The 20,419-nt window shown below is 31.8% G+C and overlaps 1 protein-coding gene across 1 annotated transcript in view; it reads right to left on the minus strand.

The window, feature by feature from the left end:
- Positions 1-14,050, minus strand: part of LOC123658106 — a 62,185-nt gene extending 48,135 nt beyond the window's left edge. Inside the window, exon 1 of the mRNA XM_045593576.1 lies at positions 13,877-14,050. The gene's annotated coding sequence lies outside the window, so the exon portion shown is untranslated. The remainder of the gene's footprint in view (positions 1-13,876) is intronic.
- Positions 14,051-20,419: the final 6,369 nt, after the last annotated feature.

Below are 20,419 nucleotides of genomic sequence, written 5' to 3' on the forward strand. Positions count from 1 at the left end.
ATACAAAATGTGTCTGGACTGGAAGATACCGTTTTCTGACTATATGTAGGTACAATTATTGTTCGTCCTTAGTGGTGTGCAATATAGAGTATTACTCTATACTTAATATTATTAAGCCAGTTTGTTTGTTTCTTAGAGTATACATTATAGTAGTAAGGTTTGTTTAATCACACAGCACAGCTTGTATTATATACACAATAAATTATTTAGCTTTTTATAAAGTATAAAGATATTATTACCAGATGACCCTAATTGCATCTATAAGATTGGTTTATATCTTGAGTACCGCTAAAATCTCGTGTGGTAGGACGATGTTTTGATACCTACGATATGTCACTTCATTAAACGGATTTTCTAAAACAAAAATTAATTTCAGAATTAGTCTAATAAAGAAATTCTTATAGAAAATAAGGTCCAAAAAAAGGAAATTTCGTATGGGCAGACTATTAGTAAAACTGCTTAATTCTATCATAATATGATTAATAAGACTAAAACATAATTTTAATACAATATTTAATTCAATACTCAAAATATTACGTATATTCGTGCTTTCTTCCAGATCGAATGTAAGCAACCCCGAGAAACATCACAACAAAAACATGATTATTTATTACGTATATCACCACAGAAAATAAATAAATCTGACCAAAACAACAACAGTCGTTAGTCACTGTTAGGGCGCCATATCTATGCAAAGACATTGTCTTCTAAATAGTTATTGAAGTAAAACTTCATTGAAACCTTCTTGAATTCGTGGCAAGAGCGTTACAAAAAGTGTGATCGGGCGAGGCGAACGGAAGTTGAGAGGGAGATATAAGTTCGTGAATATATATATAGAGAGAGAGAGAGAGAGAGAGAGAGAAAGAGAGAGAGAGAAAGAGATACGTTTCGTAAGTTTTACATATGTCATGTGGTTTAAACACACTCGTTTATTTTATTTATTTATTAATTAATTCTTAATTGCATATACACTATTTAAATGAACGAAAGTAGGGATTAATGTTCAAAAAAAAAATCATTATCTACAAGCGTACGTCCTATTCTAAGCGTGTTATGATTCTCTACCAACCTTATGACGTACAAGCACGGGAGTTTCTAACGGTCTGCAAAATCTTATTTCTTTTTTTCGAGTTCAATTATTAAAACTATTCAAGTTAGTCCGTTCAAATTAGTTCAAAAAATAAGAGTGAAGATACATAAATTCACATCAACCTGAAAGTGAGTAAAATTGTTCAAAACATAATTACAAACAACATTTCGAAATTCCCCATCGTTCCGGTACATGAAAAAATATTGACTCGAGGTCAAAGGTAAAAAAAGGGTTTTTCGCGATTTTCTTCAAAACGGTAAGCTCTATCGCAAAATTACTTAAAAAGGGATAATTATTTTTAAAAGCTAGCGTTTCTGAGTTATAACGATTCTAATAGTTGCAAACGTTATAATATGCACAAGTTTCCACGCCGCGTTATATACGTGAGGTGCTTATGAATATTTAGATTGACCGGAGTAAGTTTAAATAAGTATTAAATTAATGCCACAAAAATAACAGAATTACTCTACCATATAATTACATACATTTAACGTTAAGAAACGTTCATTATAATGCTTATTAACGTGCGAATTATTCAATAAATCTTAAAAAAAAATTTGGCGTCGCGTGCGTGATGATCGAATGGATTTTCGCGTTAAATACTTCATACATTCTCTCATTCAGCCTACGTTTGGCCTCGGTTCAAAGCACGCTCGCGATGTCAACGACACTCGGCGAGTTCGCTAATTCTAGATAACTGAAGTTAAATTAAGCAATTACGGTAAATCTTTCATTTGCTATTGTAATGACATTTTGTATTCCAGACTTAAGGGCCTTTTGGATTTGAGTCCAGGTTATGTAATAAAAGCATGTTACAAAATAAGTTATAACATGTTGATAATACGTGTAACAAATATTTGTTTATTGTTTATATATAACATCTTCTGAATTGATTGCATTAATCTTAAAGTATAACTAGCGCAAATTCAACTTACTCCGAAACCCTAAAATTGGGAGGGAATATAATTATAATATATCACACGCGGTCGTCTGTTCCTATGGTAAGCAACTTAATGCTTGTGTTACAAGTAACAGTTGAGTTGACAGACTGTTATAACTATTTTTTTTGATAAATATACATAGAAATAATACATATATAAATACAAATATCACACCCAGACTCAGGCGGGAATCGAACCCGCAACCAGCGGAACAGAAAGCAGGGCCACTACAAACTGCGTCAACGGGCTAGTCAAATAGTACTATACAAATACTACCATTAAGTCCAATTTTTTCGTTCTTACATTACATACAATATTATTTCGTTCGTTCGATTTCGTTTTACCGATGTATAAAACCGATAGAGGCCTAAAATAAAATATTGAAACAGGGCTCCTCATCACTGAGTTAAATGTAACGTTATCTGTTTCAATATTCTTGGAAGATATTTGAATACATAGTTATATTTATCTGACCGATATTTACGTAAAAACTGAACGGATTGAGATCAGCGGCCTGGTTGTTATTGTGTCGCCGATTCAGAGCAGTTTAAATTACAAATAATATTGACAAGACTTTATCGATTTTGCTTGTAAAATCGATTTTACAAACACAAAATATCACCTGAAGAATCTTTATAAGGCAAAAAGACTTTAATATATGACGTGCTCGTAAATTTTTAAAGCTTTCTATAGAAAAAGGATTTATTACTTATTTCTTTTAGAAAAAGTCGTGGTTCCACTCATTTCGAACTACACTCGACTAGCCCATCAGTGTAGTTGGCAGTAACGCTGCTTGCTGCTCTAGACGTTCGAACCTTGCCCCGAGTCTGGGTATAATGTATCCGTCGAAGATTTCGTTAAGCATTTATTATTATGTACATCCGCCAACCCGCAGTGGAGCAGCGTAGTGGATTAAGCTCCAACCTTTCTCCATAGAGAAAGAGGCCTGTTCTCAGCAGTGAGATGTTACATCCTTACCATATATAATTATATATACATATTAATGTATATTATATATAATAATCACTTCTACTATGTACACTCCTAGAAACATATATAAATATCAGTCGGATTAAAGCACGGTAATTGCTCGTAAGTTGCCCTCCTCAGATAATATGAGCTTACGCGTATTAAATTAAAAAAATCTTTGATGACATGCATTTTATTTCAGCGTTAATAAAACAATAAAGATAATCAACTATATAATAAAAAATGTATACAAGCACATACAAACTTAACCCCAACAGGCAGGTTCCGTCTCTCTTCCATTGTAAAAAAAATACCATCTACAGAACGTTAATAGCCGTAGCTGAACCATTGGAAGTAGACTTCCAATTTGATTGATTTCCAGATAATAGTGATTCGGTCAGGCGGACGGAACAAAGGAACTATTATGGCCTGAATATAGACAATGGTGTCTTTTTCGAAGATCATTCGCGGACAATGGAAAATAGTTTTTCAATTGGGCTATAACTTTATTCACTACTTTTCAGTGCAAAGGTTATTTACTTGTCTATTATTATATAATAACGTATGTAGTATATGTCCCCGCCGGCACACTGTCACGCAGTTAGGCGGGTTAAGAAATTGTAAAAGTATTCGGTCAAAATAAAGAATTTATTATTATTATTATTATTACTAGCTGACCCGGCTAACGTTGCTTTGCTGAAAATAAATATAAAAAAAAATTCCAAATAAATACAGGCCACCCTTATAACTTACTGGTTTAAAAAATAGTTTACGACTGATTTTCAGACCTTTCGGAGGAGTTGGCCCCCTAACACTGTGACACGAGAATTTTATTATATATTAGATATTATGTAATAAAGTGGAAGCTTATTTTGTCTTAATAAATAAATAATTACGTTTAACACACACACACGGTCTATTTGTTAGTGTTTTAGGTAACAGCCGGTTGCGACTAATACATATAAATAGTAGTACATAGTAGTATGCATTTACCTACACTCAGACTTGGGGCAGGAATCGAACACGCAACTTAGCCAAAGAAATAATGAAATTGAAGGTAACGGATAAATAACATTAAGCTAGGATTTCGCGAGAAAAGTATAATACTTACAAATTTTTTTGTACTTAAGATTAAAGTTTTAAAATGTGTTTACACAAAACTTGTTTTTCGTACATCTGACTGTTCGGAAAAAAGAAAAAAAAAACACTTATTAGCCAGTTTAAGTTAATTATTTTTTATTTTCATATCAAAAGAATAACGTCAACTACAGATTCGGGACGATTTTTAATTTAGGTAATATAAAATTACAAAACTGAAAATGAAAGATAATAAGAAACAAATTAATTAAAACGTTTCTATTCTCAACGTAAATATAAGCTCATAATTACGAGGACATGACTGATATTGATGTTTTAATCAATATAAAACACTACAGACGGTTGAGAGCGCAAATATTCACTGGGGCATGCTTTTTAATTCAATTTATAAAAATAAAAAAAAAATCTACGCTAGTTTGTGTTTTAAAATTAAATTCAAATTTCGAAACGAAAAAAAAAAAATTCAATCACATATATGTATGAACAATAGCATATAATAAATGTACTCGTATAAATAAAACAAATAGTTTTTTGAATATGTATAGGAACCGAACGTAAGTGTCCTCTGTTTTTATTATAAAGGCGAAAGTTTGCGAGGACGTGATTCGATGATGTTTTTTAATCTTTCACGCAAAAACTATCTAACTGATTGTAATGAAACTTGTTATGTAAATAGCTATAGGTCTAGAATTAGATATTGGCTACATTGAATCCCAAAATTCTCCATCGGAAATAAACAGAATGAATCCGTGTTATGCAGCTTGTGTTTCGTACATCATACGAAACAAAAATAGAGACAGTAAAATTTATACGAGTCCTATTATGCTAGTGATAGGAGGACGTGTATGCGAAACAGCGCAATCCTTCCGGGGGAACGGGTTATGAGGAAGCTTCAATGACGGACGATTGCTATCCTTTGTCTCGATTCACATTTACACACCGTCCAATTTTCCCATTCTAATATCATATACAAGTATATTTAAATCCTAAGTTACAAATCTATCATCAATTTGTTTTTCTTTTTCTTACAGACAATTTACCTCAACAAATGTTTAGGACGTATTTATAAATGATATAATCCCCTTTCAAAAATGCATGCGTCCCTTTCAAAATACAGCGTATTTACAAAAGGGACAAAATATACATTTTTGAATGTTTTAAATAAGTATGTAAGAATTAAAAAGGTCAATGAAAAAAATTATATAATTATAATTTACTGTGTTTTTAGTAAGAATTATTGACGAATTTAGGGACGTAATATTTAATATACAGGGGCTTCAACAATGTAATAAACATATTATATGATGTGTTTTGTTTGTTTTTGTGCTCGGTAAATTGTTCATTAATGCCTAGGTCTAACACTAGTGAAACCAAGACGCTTTCCTATACCGGAAATATGTTTCTACTAGTTGTGCACCGAGGTTTAATCCGCGCTAATTTAACAAAAAAAAAAATAGCCTATATATAGCCTTACTCGGTAAATGGGCTATGAACATAAAAATAATTTTTCAATTCGAACCATCAGTTCCTAAGACTAGCGCGTTTAAACGAACTAACAAACTTTTTAGCTTTACAATATCTATATATTAATATGTGAAGCAAAAACTTTGTACCCCTTTTTAAGAAAATTACGCGAACGGAGGAGGATGAAATTTCGCACACTTATAGTTTGTATTGAGAAGGAGTGCAGAATGGTAATATATTTTTTTTAACTATGCATAAAAATACATTAAATTAATAAACAAAAAAGATGACACACTACCATGTATTTGATACACACACGCATATCTCTTTTGTTGAGTGTCGAAGTATGTAGTCAAATTGAAAAATTAAAAAAAAGGTTCTATATTATCATAATTTTTTGGTTTTCTTTAATTAATTTTTTTATTATGGTCGAATTTCGGACCTATGGGCGACAACGAGTTAGTATAGATATGTCATACAGATATCTGTCGAGGTTTGGGCGTTTATTGTTTCCGGGACAGATGACTTCATTTTACCGGTTACCGTTAACTGTGACCATTGTGTTACAAGACATAAGATAGTTCGAAATACGAGACGTACTTTTCGCTCAACATGAACTTAAATAAAAATAACCACTTTTCAGGGCCATTAATTAATAAAAAATCGTATTATCGATACAAAGAACACAAAAACTAGATTTGAACAATTAATTAAATTGCAAAAGATGTTCCGTTAATAATGAATTTATTCGAAATGTCAGCGGTTCTAGACTGGTTTTGATATAAATAAAATACAATTAAAATTTTTATTGCTATTGGTTACTGACAGACGCGTAGGACTGACATGGGGTTATATTGAAGTCCTGTTACGCCGGTTACTGATAATGCTATCTGATATATAACACTACCCAACAGATAAAGTTTATGATATATTTTTCATTTCATTATAAAACTCCATTTTATTTATCAGATATTTCTAATCGCAATTATGTGACTGGGCATAAATATGTCTAAACATACACACATGTTTGTCTATTTCTAAGGTTGACAACTTACTTCCTGACCTAGGTCACATTATAAATGAAAAAATATAGCACAAGAATTGAATCGCGAATCGAATCCACAACAGCGGAGCAGAAACCAAAATTGCCACAGCGCTAAAAGGTTTGTAAAGAAAAGAGCGTGTTCTATTTAAGCACCACTTCTCAGCACGTATTCGCAGAGAACGGAAAGTTTCAAATGCCAGGCCCTTCAAAGGGCAATAACAGACCAGGCCAGTTGTATCCGCAAGCTTGACATTTTGATATCAATCGTTGCAAGCATTCTTTACTTCAATCGAACGATTTCAAAATTACTTGAAATTTTTTAACTATAATACCTACTTACTGTGATAACAAGTGATCGTGAACGGCTTTTTGACTGACTTCCAAAAAAGGAGGATGTTCTCAATTCGATTGTATGTTTTTATGTATGTACCACCAGTTCAGTACCAGTCAGAAATGAGGTAACATAAAAAATAAAAAAAATACAACCGAATTGAGAACCTATCTCCTCCTTTTTGGATGTCGGTTAAATAGTAAACTTTATATTTTTTATAAAATGTAGGTATAAACGTACAAAAGTAGGTCCAGTTAGTATTTTCATTTTAAAAACTAGATATTAGACCGTTTAAAGTGTGTGTCATGTCTGTGGTCACACAACAGTCTTCATAAAGATACCCACTGTTTTTAACTCTATATATCATAATTATCCTTTTAAAATTTCTTAACATTTCAACTGCGTCATCATGACTCAGTTACATGACAAACAGTTTTACATACACAAGTTGTTATATATTATGATACACACATACACGATTATACATATGTAGTACAAAGCCTAGACTTGGTTGGTTGTACGCATTAATCTCCGGAAGTACTGCTTTAAACTGAAGAATTATTAAAATAATGAGCTATACAATACTAAAAGAGACGTAAAGAGAAAAGTCATAATATATTGTATGAGTTAATAACCAATAGGAGTGGAGTATCAATGAAAAATTTGCAAAACTGGGGTAAATTCATTACTTACAAGTACGTATTAAACAGCTAGTAGGTACAGTAGTAATTATACATATTAATTTCTTTACATCATTATAACATATTCATATTTATGATGACAATGGTACATAAGAAAGAGATAGGTATATTGAGGAAGAGAGACTGGAAATAAAAATGTTAATTGTAGGTATATGGCGTATTTTATTGGGTATAATATAAATCGTTTTTATTTTTATTATGTATCTGCGAACCCTGATTGCGAAGGCCACGAAATTTATGTATATGAGATTTATTAAATGTAAATAATGATTGAAGTGGCCTTGAAGTATTTACGGGGATGTATATAATATTGTATTATGTGTCTTTGTTACCTCGTCCGTGTTTTCGAATAATCGAAAAGAGAAAGTATGTTTATGTAAACAAAATTGTGATTTATTTAAATTTTAAATCTTTATTAAAAAGTATTAAACGATATTATTATAAGAAGGGAATTATCTTTTTATTTATAACATTAAGTAAAAAACTCAATCAAATCAATCAATTAAACGACTTCAATATTAAAATTTCTATTTTATTTATCACATTACGAAGAGTAAAAAAAAAAAAAAAAAAAACTTGGAAACTAATACAATGCTAGTATTATTTCTAACGAGTATTTTTTTATCATTACCTATTGTACGTGTTTTTATGTAACGTTTTGTTAGTCACTGCGTTCTTCAAGATGTGCATAATGTGTAACGACTGAAAGTGTGTGTGGTCACAACACAATGGTAGAATCGCCATATCCCGATATGGCGATTCTACGTAAGCTCTGTTTGTGCGAATGTGCCTCAGGTTATTGCGAAAGCAAACATTATTACAACCACAAAAATTAAATTATGACATATTAATTAATTTATTTAAATATAAACAAAACAAATAAAAAATGATTTACAAAAAAATACAAAATAATATTTTTGTTTGTTTTCTTACTACATATTTAAATTATTTAGCGAATCAATCTAGAAACCTTGGAGAAATCGAGGTTACGTACAAAAATGCTTTATCCGTCTTTATTTATAAGGAGTATCCTCGATTTATCTGAAACTCTTATATTGTATCATGGTTAAGTGGAAATGAACACCAACCTTGGAGAATATCCTTAAAAAAAAACGAGACCAAGAGAGTAAGACTTCTGAATAATAGTCCTGCACTGTGTCTGGCTATGAGAGGAAGAAAATGTGTGCTCGCACCTCTCTCTCTTGCTCCGTTCGCCTCACCCGAACACACTTTTCGTAACGCTCTTGTCACGCATTTACCAACTTACTCCCCCAAGTCAAGCGTGCGTAAAGAATAATAATAACACAATCAACATTTTGTACGAATACAAATTATGCATTTAGCGACATTTTAAAACAGGTAATACTGCAAGAAATAATACTGATTTGTAAATAACATTCAAGGCCAAATAATATTTTACATAGCAGTGTAATTTATTCTTATGTACCTTTAGATATCGGAGGTGCGTGTATTCTATCCGTTTGCGGTTTCCGTAAACCCGATACGAGTTGTTTGGTAAAAATATTGATTTAACTACTTGTGACATGCGGCTTCATCTGTGTTTAATCAATATAAATAAATATTAATCGAACTTTCTTGCCGATTCATCTGGGGAATCCACATTCCGAATCGGTGGTAGCTTCACTTTTAACTATTAAAAATAAATTAAAACAAATATAATTTTAATTGGTAAAAGTGATGATTTAAAAGTGCTTTTGAAGCCAACATGAATGTAATTTTTAATCGACTTCAAAAAAGAGGTTTCTCAATTCGACCGATTATATATACTTATATTTTTTATGTGTTCGCGGATGACTTCGTCGTTTATGAACCTTTTTTTGATGATTCTTTTTTTGTTAGAAAGTGTGAGATGTCCAAAGGGTGGTACCATGATAAGGAAACCAGGATCTGATGATGGCATCCCAGAGAAATTGAGGGGAACCTTCGAAAATCGTAGTGGCAACTAGTGCCTTTGTTAAGTTTTTCGTCTACTTACGTTATATTACTAGTCGATGTAATTGAAGTCGGTTTTTTTCGTCTGCTAGCAAACAATTATTGATTTTAAATCGCCGGAATGTATGTATGTGTATAGTTGCATAATATCCGAACGACTGCACCAAATGGCATATTTCGTAATCGTTAATGTTAGGTCTGAATTAAAAATATCACAAGTGTGTGTGTACTTTTTTTTTAATATATAGACTAGCGCTTGACTGCGATCTCACCTGATGGCAAGTGAAGATGCAGCCTAAGGTGGTGCGCGCTTGCCTAGAAGATGCCTATTCACTCTTGATTTAAAGATACCCAAGTTATAGTTTGTTGCAAAAACGGAAGCCGGAAGGGCATTCCAAATTTTTGCGGTGCGTATTAGGAACGTAACTTCTTCTTCGTTGACTAGCTATCTTCAGGGTATTGTATTGGGCTCGATTTTCCGCAATTAGACGCAAAGGTGGTCCATTATGCGTGAAAAGTGGGCTGACTAGTTCAGCCAGCCCAGCTCCTTCCAGAAGCTCAGAAGCCTCCTGGGGCGTTCACAGGCTTCTCGGAGCGTCCTTATTTCCTTAATATCTTCAGGGTATCGCTTTTTGTGACGGTGTGCGCGCGTATCGAAAAAATGTACTCTCATCATTTTTCCCTAACGCGCCAAAAGAATTATCTTAAAAAAAAAAAATGATATCATCAGACAGTGGAATATTAAGATCAGACAGTTTAATACACATATATCACTGTCTTAATGTTTATGGCAACTGTGTTAGTAGTAACATTATAATTTAAAATGTACATTTCAAACATAAAAATAGGTATATATAGATGTGCAACCTTCATCTTTTTGATGTACTTTTTAGTTTTCAAATATCATCAGCGAACTTATTGCATTATCTTTGTCTGTCTACAATTTCAACGGAACTGTCAGATTATTGATTTCAGAACTGTTCGGTGTCGCAATTAATTTCATCATTCCTTTTGCACTATTTTCGGCGAAGCGATAAGTGTACAATATCGTCTCATTGCCAGTACAATCTTTTTTTAAATAAAATTAGCAAGTAGAAATCGAAAGTTTGAGGTTTCGTAAACAGCAAATTCAAAACGAAGACGCTGTCGTATCATCAATAGCCACACTTGGACTGTATTGGGTGCTAAAAATATGAAAAAGGCAGGACATAATTATTACTGCCCACTAATCCAACCATCCGCACTAATGAATTCTTTTTCGTAGGAATTGTCAAACAGAAGAAAAGATGTAAGAGGAGATTTTTAATTGATATCCCACCGAGCAAAATACAACTATAGCAAAAGTTATTTCGATTTTCCGTAAAAGTTTGACACCTGGCCGACCCTAAATGACAACAACAAATATATTTGGCAGCTGATACAAGGGTCAACATATGTTATTTTGTTTGAATTGGATTATTATATCAAAGCGGTAAGCTCTAATAACAAAAAGTTACAAACAGCTGAAGCACAATATTCTGTTGAATATTAAATACATAAAGGACAACACATGTGAGGGTCTAGTAACTCTGACATTTAAGCAGAACAAAATACTGAATCGATGATAATTGTGCAATTGATTGACGGTTTTAAAACAGTTCCTTTTACCTATATCTTTCTCAAAACATGCTCTCAGCGAAATTTACATTCCGAATCGTTGATAGCATATTAGGTAGTGAAAACTTAATTAATTATAGTCATTATCAATATTTCGTAAAATGGCACTAAAATACTTTTTACCTAAACCTAATTGAATAAAGTTTTTTTTACATTCATTATAGAGGTAAATATAAAAAAAAATCGTCGTATCAAGAACCTCCTCCTTTATGAAGCTGGTTAAATAGATCAATTATATTAATCACTATGTCACATGACCTTAGATAAAGATTACGAGCTGATAGGCAAAATGAGCAATGTCACGAACGCTATATCGTTATTTATCGACAGATAAATCGTATATCAGAATAAATTCTAATGTCACAGTATCAATTTACACACGCTTTATCTTAATGACGTATCGATTTATGGCCAGTTTCGATCTCCATACGAATTGTATCAAAAATCTAGTAGGGAAAAGCAGTGATAGATTATTGGAAACGGCCGTTAGACAAGGTAAGGTGAGAGAGGAGACAGGTCCTATAGTCATGGACATGTTACAAAAAGCAAGAAGTCGAGCAGCATTTCAATTAGCCTTTAGTAGTGATGTTAAATGATGTGCAACGGAGTTCGAAAGCAGATTAAGTAAGGGATGAACAGATTAATTGTTATAGAATTTAAAACAGACAGTATATGACAAAGACGTACCTTAAATAAATCAAGTGACAATTCCTTTAAATTGACATACAAGAAGGTGTCAATCTTCAAATATTATATAACATTAGCTCCACAGGTTTAAGTAAATAAATTAAATTTTGTGTCTGAGATTATCGTTTATATTACAGATTTTTTTTTCAAAGTTTTACATCCAAAAAAGGAGTACAGAAACCAGGCAAAGAAAGCCATAAGTCATCTAACTTCGCCTAGCACCCGATTACAATTAAGTTTCAAGGTTTACCTGTCAGAATCTAATTACTACGGTACGAATTACTCTAGTCAACTACGAAATACTGTTGTTCCTACAACTACATATATAAGAATATGTAATTGGACCGTGTACAGCACGAGGCTGATGGAAGTACTTTAGTTGTTTTACTGTTATGTCTTTAATCCCATACCAAGTTGAGCTACATCTTAATAATAATAAAAGTTTAGGATTATATCAGTTTATATGTGTCTATGTCTAATATATTAAATACATTTAGTTTGTTAAGTTATAATAACTTGCAAGGGAATTATAATGAATATTAACTTTTTAATCCTAGCAAGATATTTTAGACATATTTTAGGGAGATGTAATCAATTAATATAAGATAAAAGATATGTGAGAATTAAACAGGTTACTGAGACGTATGTTACCTTGAGAACGTCCAAGGTTCCTGCACAATAATAACATAGTTTTAATATAAAATTAATATTAAAATTTTGGCATTCAACTTCAACAGAGATTAAGTTGCGGAAGTCGGATGACAAAATTAGGAAATGCATCATTCAAGAAATTACCATTCACTGTGTCGAAGTATATTATCCAATAAACTACATATCGAACCTGGGATTAGGTAAAGAATATTTGCGTAAAAATCTATATAAAAATATCCCAATTTTTTTTTTATGAATTGTAAACATATTTTGAAAACAGTAAAATAGAATTAATTCTAGAAGACACCCAAGTCCTAACCGAAACCGAGAATTTCATTTTTTTTCGTTTTATTTGTGTGCTGTCAAGGCCTCTTAGATCCTTTCATTTTTTCTCATTTACCAATAGGGTTCGCCGGATCGAATCGCTACCTGGATGTGAAGGGGTTACTCATTGTTATCATTTTTTTATCTAAGAAACGTAGACAGACAGCGGATATTAGTATTCATATGCATAATTTAATATTTACAAATGTATTTCCATAATACGCAATGATTCATTTTATCCAATATTAGTAGAAAATTTAAAAAAAAATTAATACTAAAAGAATTAGTATCAGATATTGAGAAAGTTAGAAACTTAGAAGTCTGCTTTGGACATCTTGCAACATGCAAATTTAGCGTGAGTTTTAAGTGTTCCGCTAAATTGGATCTCTTTTTGCAAACACAATAAAAGAGAAACGGATTCCCAAGCACCGTTGTTATATCGTTTCGTAAGTAACGTAAAATATTTATTTCTTTGCCTATCTCAGCCTCATATCCGCCCACGAATTGTCTAAAAATAAACGCGGTTCCAATATATTCCATAAAGGCATTACCGGCAAAAGTGGTAAATGGTTTATTATTAATAGGGCTGACTGTAATTGAGGTAGGGCACAGCAGGAAATTTCCTGCTCAAAATATGGAGCAGCCCGACTCCCCAGTCGGGCAGTAGTGCTCCTAGCAATTTGTTTGTCGAACTAGTTATAAATTAGAAAAAATATAAAAAATAAAAATAATAAAGATTTTGATATAATAATAGTGCTCCTAGCAATTTGTTTGTCGAACTAGTTATAAATTAGAAAAAATATAAAAAATAAAAATAATAAAGATTTTGATATAATAATAGCATTGATACCTATAAATCTATTATATGCTACAATGGAATGGCAATTTAAACTGCAAAAATGTTTATTTTCTAATCGTAAAATTAATTTTTCGTTAAAACAGAAAAGGCTGATAATACATAAATACCTTGAGGAAGAAATGGTATCCAAAGTGAGTGAGCACAACCCGATACACAATTAGGTTCAACAAGTAACAATCACAAAATAATGTTTATTCACGATGATTCAATCCATAACAATCCAATTTAAACGAGAAAATACGTAGCAAACACATTCACTCCGTAAGCGCGCCAAACCGCGACTGACTTCCTTGCCCTGTCACACGCGCGCCGCTAGTTTGCTTTCATCAATGGACCTGCGTGACCACGTCATTTTTTTTTTTTTTTAATTTCAACATTCAATGCTCTCTGTCACACTAAAATATCCTTTGTTCTTCTTTGATAGAGAGCGTTGGAACTAATACTGTTTTATCGATTAAAAGGCCAACAATTATAAACTGATTTGCAAATATATGTATTTGTATCTGGTTTCAGTAGCACTTGATGGTTATCTGGACGCTGCTGTGTTATTGACAATTTTAAATTAAACGATCACTTATTTTTTTTTAGATAACAGCTAATTTTGTGTGTGTACATTTTGTTCACATGTGTAGACAAGATTTTTTATGGAGATTTATTACGAATACAGAGAAAATAAAATTAAGCAACAAAAGAAGTAGATATATATACCTTAATCTTATGTAATACCAGATGTTGAGGAAATATTTGACCAGGAAGAGCCAAAGTTGGACGATGCCCTACAATAACTGTTTGTGAGCGGGCACGATGGACATTGTACCCTAAATACATACACTATAACCAAAAAAAGTACTGTTGACAAGTAGTACCACAAAAATTCAAATTATGAATACATGATATCATACTGCCTCTATACTTTTGTCTAATAGAGTAAATTTTCAAGTAAAGATCCTTGCCTATTATTTTATATAGTAAATAAGAAACCAAACATGTTTAACGTAACAATAATTTAGCACAACAGAATATGTACTGTGACTAATCATTTGAAAAATAACAACGAAAAATAATTAATTTTAATAAATATTCTATATCATATGCATATCATCGGAATAATTAATTAAAGTTATGATCATCTAGTCCGCTTCTGTAAAATAAATAAATAAAATCTTTTATAGTATGACATCCTTTTTTATAATTATATAATTGTGTTTGCTCGCAAACGAAAAAAAAACCGACTTCAATTACATCGACGAGTAATATAACGTATATCGACGAAAAAATAGTCAAGTAACTACGCGTTATCAAAGATTACTCAAAAAGTAGTTATTAGATCTCAATAAAATTTATATGTGACCACATGACAAACATCAGCTTTCGATTAAATTAAAAATTATTAAAATCGGTACACCCAGTAAAAAGTGATTGCGGATTTTCAAGAGTTTCCCTCGATTTCTCTGAGATCCCATCATCAGATCCTGGTTTTCTTATCATGGTACTAAACTAGGGATATCTCCTTTCCAACAAAAAAAGAATTATCAAAATCGGTACATCCAGTAGAAAGTTATGCGGTATAATACAACGTAGGTCGACGAAAAAAGTGTCAAGTAAAAAAAACATTATTAGATATAACTCGAAAATTAGTTGTTAGATCTCAAATAAATTTAAATGGGACCAATTGGCAGACACAACCTTTCGATTAAAACAAAATTTGTCGAAATCGGTCTACCCGGTCAAAAGTTCTGATGTAACATACATAAAAAAAAAACAGTCGAATTGAGAACCTCCTCCTTTTTCGGAAGTCGGTTAAAAACAACACGCTACGACTTACAGCCGGTTTCAATAATTTCTCTGGTTTGGCCTACTACCGATAGAATTTTGAGACAATTTCTATGGAGCTTACGTCCAAATTCTATCCCTAGTAAGCAAAATCAGAGATATACGGAATATCGGAACTGGCCGTAATAGGAACATTACCTTAAAAACTATAAACTAGTTATAAAGCATACCCGAAATAAAATAATGTTATAATTTAAAATAAAGCGGTTTGATCTTAAGAAAAATTTTATGCTCCAGTTCCCGACATATGCTATTAAACAAGTAAAAACGTTAAAAACTTCGTCAAATTCACGAGAAATATTTAACTGTTCGGTTTATAATGCGGATATTCCGAAATCCAAATAAGTCGACACACTCCTGTGGAGTTAGTTATTTGGCGTAATAGGTGACCCTGACCTTTTAACTCGATTGCAGTTCAGTTTTTTAACATCGGTAAGACTTAGAATTTATGAAGTATTAATAAAGGTTTTAAAAGTTTCTATTACAGATAAAACTTCGGTGTTAGACAAGAATATTAATTAAGCTTCTTTAAGCTTAAAATTAAGTGCAAAATTTGTATTCTCATTAACGGTATTCTTAATAACTGTTCTTGACAATTGCTGTCAATTAATATTAAAATTAAATAATTAATTCGTCGGTCACAATCCGCCTGCCCAGCGTGGTGACTATGGGTAACACACATGAGTTCACACCATTTTTGGCGTGAACTTGTGGAGGCCTATGTCCAGCAATGGACTGTGATAGGTTAATACTAAAATTGCTAAGTGAAGTCTAGTTGATACTGCTGTTTTTTGTATTAATATATATATATATATATATATATATATATATATATATATATATATATATATATATATGTATAAAATTATATTGGTTATTTTATTTAAAACAAACCGTACCTACCACTTTAGACCTTAAGATCTTTAGACCTTTTACTGTTTTATTATTATGTATTATAGATATCATTCAAATGCAGTGTGTATTTAAAAAAAGTATCGCTAATTAAGTATGAACTTAAATTACATTTCGACACAGCAATTTAAAGCATATTGGCAGTTGATAATTTATGACGTAGGCTAATGTATTTATTATTGCTTATGTACAAACACAACGTAAGCATTCATTAATCATCTGATGGCCCATATCTAATGCAGTGGCTGCCAAAGGAATAACATTTTAATTCCTAGACACTAGCCTAGATTTCTCTGCAATACTAAATTATACATACATTGTAACACTATTTACTACAATACAATTGTGTTTACTCGCAAACGAAATAAAACCCACTTCAATTACATAGACAAGTATAAGAACGTAAGTAGACGAAAAAAATAGTCAATAAATGCTCATTTTTAGCTATAACTGAAAGGACTTGTTAGATCGCAATTAAATTTAAATGGAACCACATGACACGCACCACTTTTTAATGAAAAAAAAAAATCATCGAAATCATCAGTCAAAGTTTCCAGTCAAAAGTTTCGAGTTAACATACAAAAAATAAATAAATAAATACATGGCTTATTATTATTTAGTAGCTATCTCGTTGACTTCTTATAGTTCATAACAACAATTGATTCCGAGATTCTACGATATTGGTGTGACAGTATTCCAGATTATCCTATTTTATGATAATGTTTATTTAAATAAATTATTATTACCTATTATTATTACCCTTATCTTGATTCCGTTTTAAATTTTATTATAATCAACAAAGAGGACTGGTTAATCATTATAGGTAATGCTACTAATCAAATTTATATAATTTAATATTTATAAACCTACAAAAACCAAATAATCACAATTTACTTAATAATTATTTGTTACGTGAAAACTCTGTTGGGGGGAAAGCTAATTAACAATCAAAAAGAAAAAAAACGACAGTCGAATTGAAAACCTCCTCCTTTATAGAAGTCCGTTAAAAATAAGTTTCGAAGTTCCACGGAAGCGGTTCTCCTCCACAGCGGATTATTTAAATATCTTAAAACATATATACACGGTCCTCTGTTCCTATGGTAAGCAACTTAATGCTTGTGTTATAAGTAGGCCTACTGCTATAGTTAGTTTTTTTTTATAAATACCTATCGAATCTAGAATCGAACCCGCTACCCGCGGAGCAGAAAGCAGGACCACTACAAACCTGGTCAACGGGCTTTCGATATTTACTTCTTAGAATTTCTCTCGTGTGTAATAAATATGGGGCTTTTCAAGATTTTTTTCTAAGTCATTCTGGAATTGGCAACCTTACGGTCACCATCCAAGTGTTATATTTAAATTAGTGGAAAAAATATAACAATAAAGATAAGAAATTTCCCAATTTACCTGCACCGCTACATGTATCATGATAATTGTAACTGCAACGAATTTTGCAAATAGGAAGTTACGAAATTGATCCATATACCGTTACATGAAACACTACTGGTTCAATCACTTGCTGATACGTTAATTACTATTGAAATCATTTTACAGCTTGTACTAATTTCATTTTGAAATAACTTTCGTTTTCAAAACTTTATTTACTCAGTCTGAACTCATGATTCAATTAATTCAATTCAAAATCAAGAATATTAAGTGTTCAAAATATCGAATAAGTAGCGTTTGAACCGAGAGACGAGTCAAATTACGGCTAAATAGATTTGCCAGATTTTAAAATGTAATAAGTAGGAAGTCATCTGCCTGTTGTATGTCTGTCGCGCTAGTGGTCGCGGGTTCGATCCCCGCACATGACAAGCATTTGTATTGGCCATACAGATGTTTGTCGCGGTTTGGGCGTTTATGCTTGTGTATTGTGTGTTTTTCCGGACCCCCGACATTAGCATTTGTATACAGATGTTTGTCGCGGTTTGGGCGTTTGTGCTTGTGTATTGTGTGTGTTTCCGGACCCCCGACAGAAGAGAATATCCTACTGGGAGCCGTTGAGTGTGAAGCGTTTATTATTATTATTATTAAAACAGATAATGACAGACGACAGTATAACCGTTTGAAAGATAGACTAGATAATTTAGTGGCCAGTCAACAGTAGCAACATACATTGTAGCTCTACGGGTAATGTGAGGCTATAATACACAAAATTCATTAATAGTACATCGTACAAGGTCATAAACAACATAAATGCAGCAGTTACTATAAACGTCAACGCAAGAAACATTCGGTTACAACGGTTATACCTATATGAGCAAAAAAAAAATATCAGAAAAGAGAGCCCGTGTATGTGTGCCCGTTATTCTAACATCTAAGAATACGTGAGCATGTTTACAAAATACTAATAAAAAAAAAAAACTAACTACATCTGTGGCCTTCGAAATTATATTAAGCTCTTATAAATCACGCCGATCTTCCATCGTGTCTTTTCCAATCTACGTGACATTGTCGAAATCATCCGCACTATAACAAGTCATTAATCCAAAAGAATTGAGATACATTGTTATCTTAATAAAATTGTAACACAAAACACGAACATAATTACAGGAACAACGCTGATATTATCAAACGTTATCAGACGAAGAACCATTACGAAACCGTAAGCGATCTACTAACTAGTTTTGAAATGTAATGAATATTTGACTATGATTAGTTATAAATTTTTTTTTATTTTACTTTATTTTATTTTACTTTATTTTGGAAACAAACGGTATTACATAAATATACAGGGAAACACAACACAATAGTATCACTTAACCAAAAATAGTTTCCGATATTAAAAAAGAACATATGACAAAGTTCAGAAGAGATGCTTCACAACAATAGTTCAATATCAAAAAACTTAATAATAATACTAAAAACATTACTATAAATTGATTAACAATCATTGAGAGAAAAAAAAGTAATCAATAAAGAAATTCAAAAATCATTACGGGCATTATGGAACAAATAAATTAAAAAAAAAAAACAGTTTAAAAAAATCACAAATCAAATAATTAAGTATCAAGCTACAATTAAAATCATAATTAAATTAAAATCAAATTAAGAAGAACATCACGAATATCATAGCATCTGTCAAAGATACATTAAATCAAAGCATTCATCACATGCAATTTAAATTGATTGAGAGAGAGATGAAAAATGTCAATATTTATAAACAAATTATTGTACTGGGCACAACTTCTGTTAATAAACGCGTTTTTATAAAATTTTGTTCTTGTAGCTGGGATGTCAAATGTAATTTTATGTCTAGAATTTAAACGTGGACACTTAAAATTTAATTTTGAAACCAAATATGACGAGTCAGTTACTTGGTTCACAATATTATACAACAGAACTTGATCCCGCTGAACACGCCGGTCAACGGCCGACATAGGTTTTATCAGAACATTCAAATTTTCCGAAGAGATTGCTGTTATAGTCTTTAGGTACCTGTTGTGTATACGGTCGATTTTATAAATATGACACCCGTACTGAGGACTCCAAACAGTAGAAGCATACTCTAGAATAGGTCTAACAAATGCATTATACAAAAGTGTGTGGGTGGAAGCATGCTTGAACTCCTTGGATATCCTGAGCACAAATCCCAACATACGATAGGCTTTGCTAGCTACATAATCGACGTGCTCATCAAAGAGTAATTTGGAGTCAATAATAACTCCAAGATCTCTTACCACATCAACCCTCGATATCACTTCGCCATTTAGTTTATAGCAATAATTTATACAAAAACGCTTCCTACTAAAAGTTATTACATTGCATTTTTTCAAATTTATAAACAAAGAGTTCACTGAACAATAATTACTAAACCGAACTAGGTCATTCTGAAGGTCTATACAGTCATTGTTGTCTTTAATAATTTTGAAAATTTTATTGTCATCCGCGTATAATAAGAAATT

This window comes from Melitaea cinxia, chromosome 1, assembly GCF_905220565.1.
Source record: "Melitaea cinxia chromosome 1, ilMelCinx1.1, whole genome shotgun sequence".
Classification (NCBI taxonomy): domain Eukaryota; kingdom Metazoa; phylum Arthropoda; class Insecta; order Lepidoptera; family Nymphalidae; genus Melitaea; species Melitaea cinxia.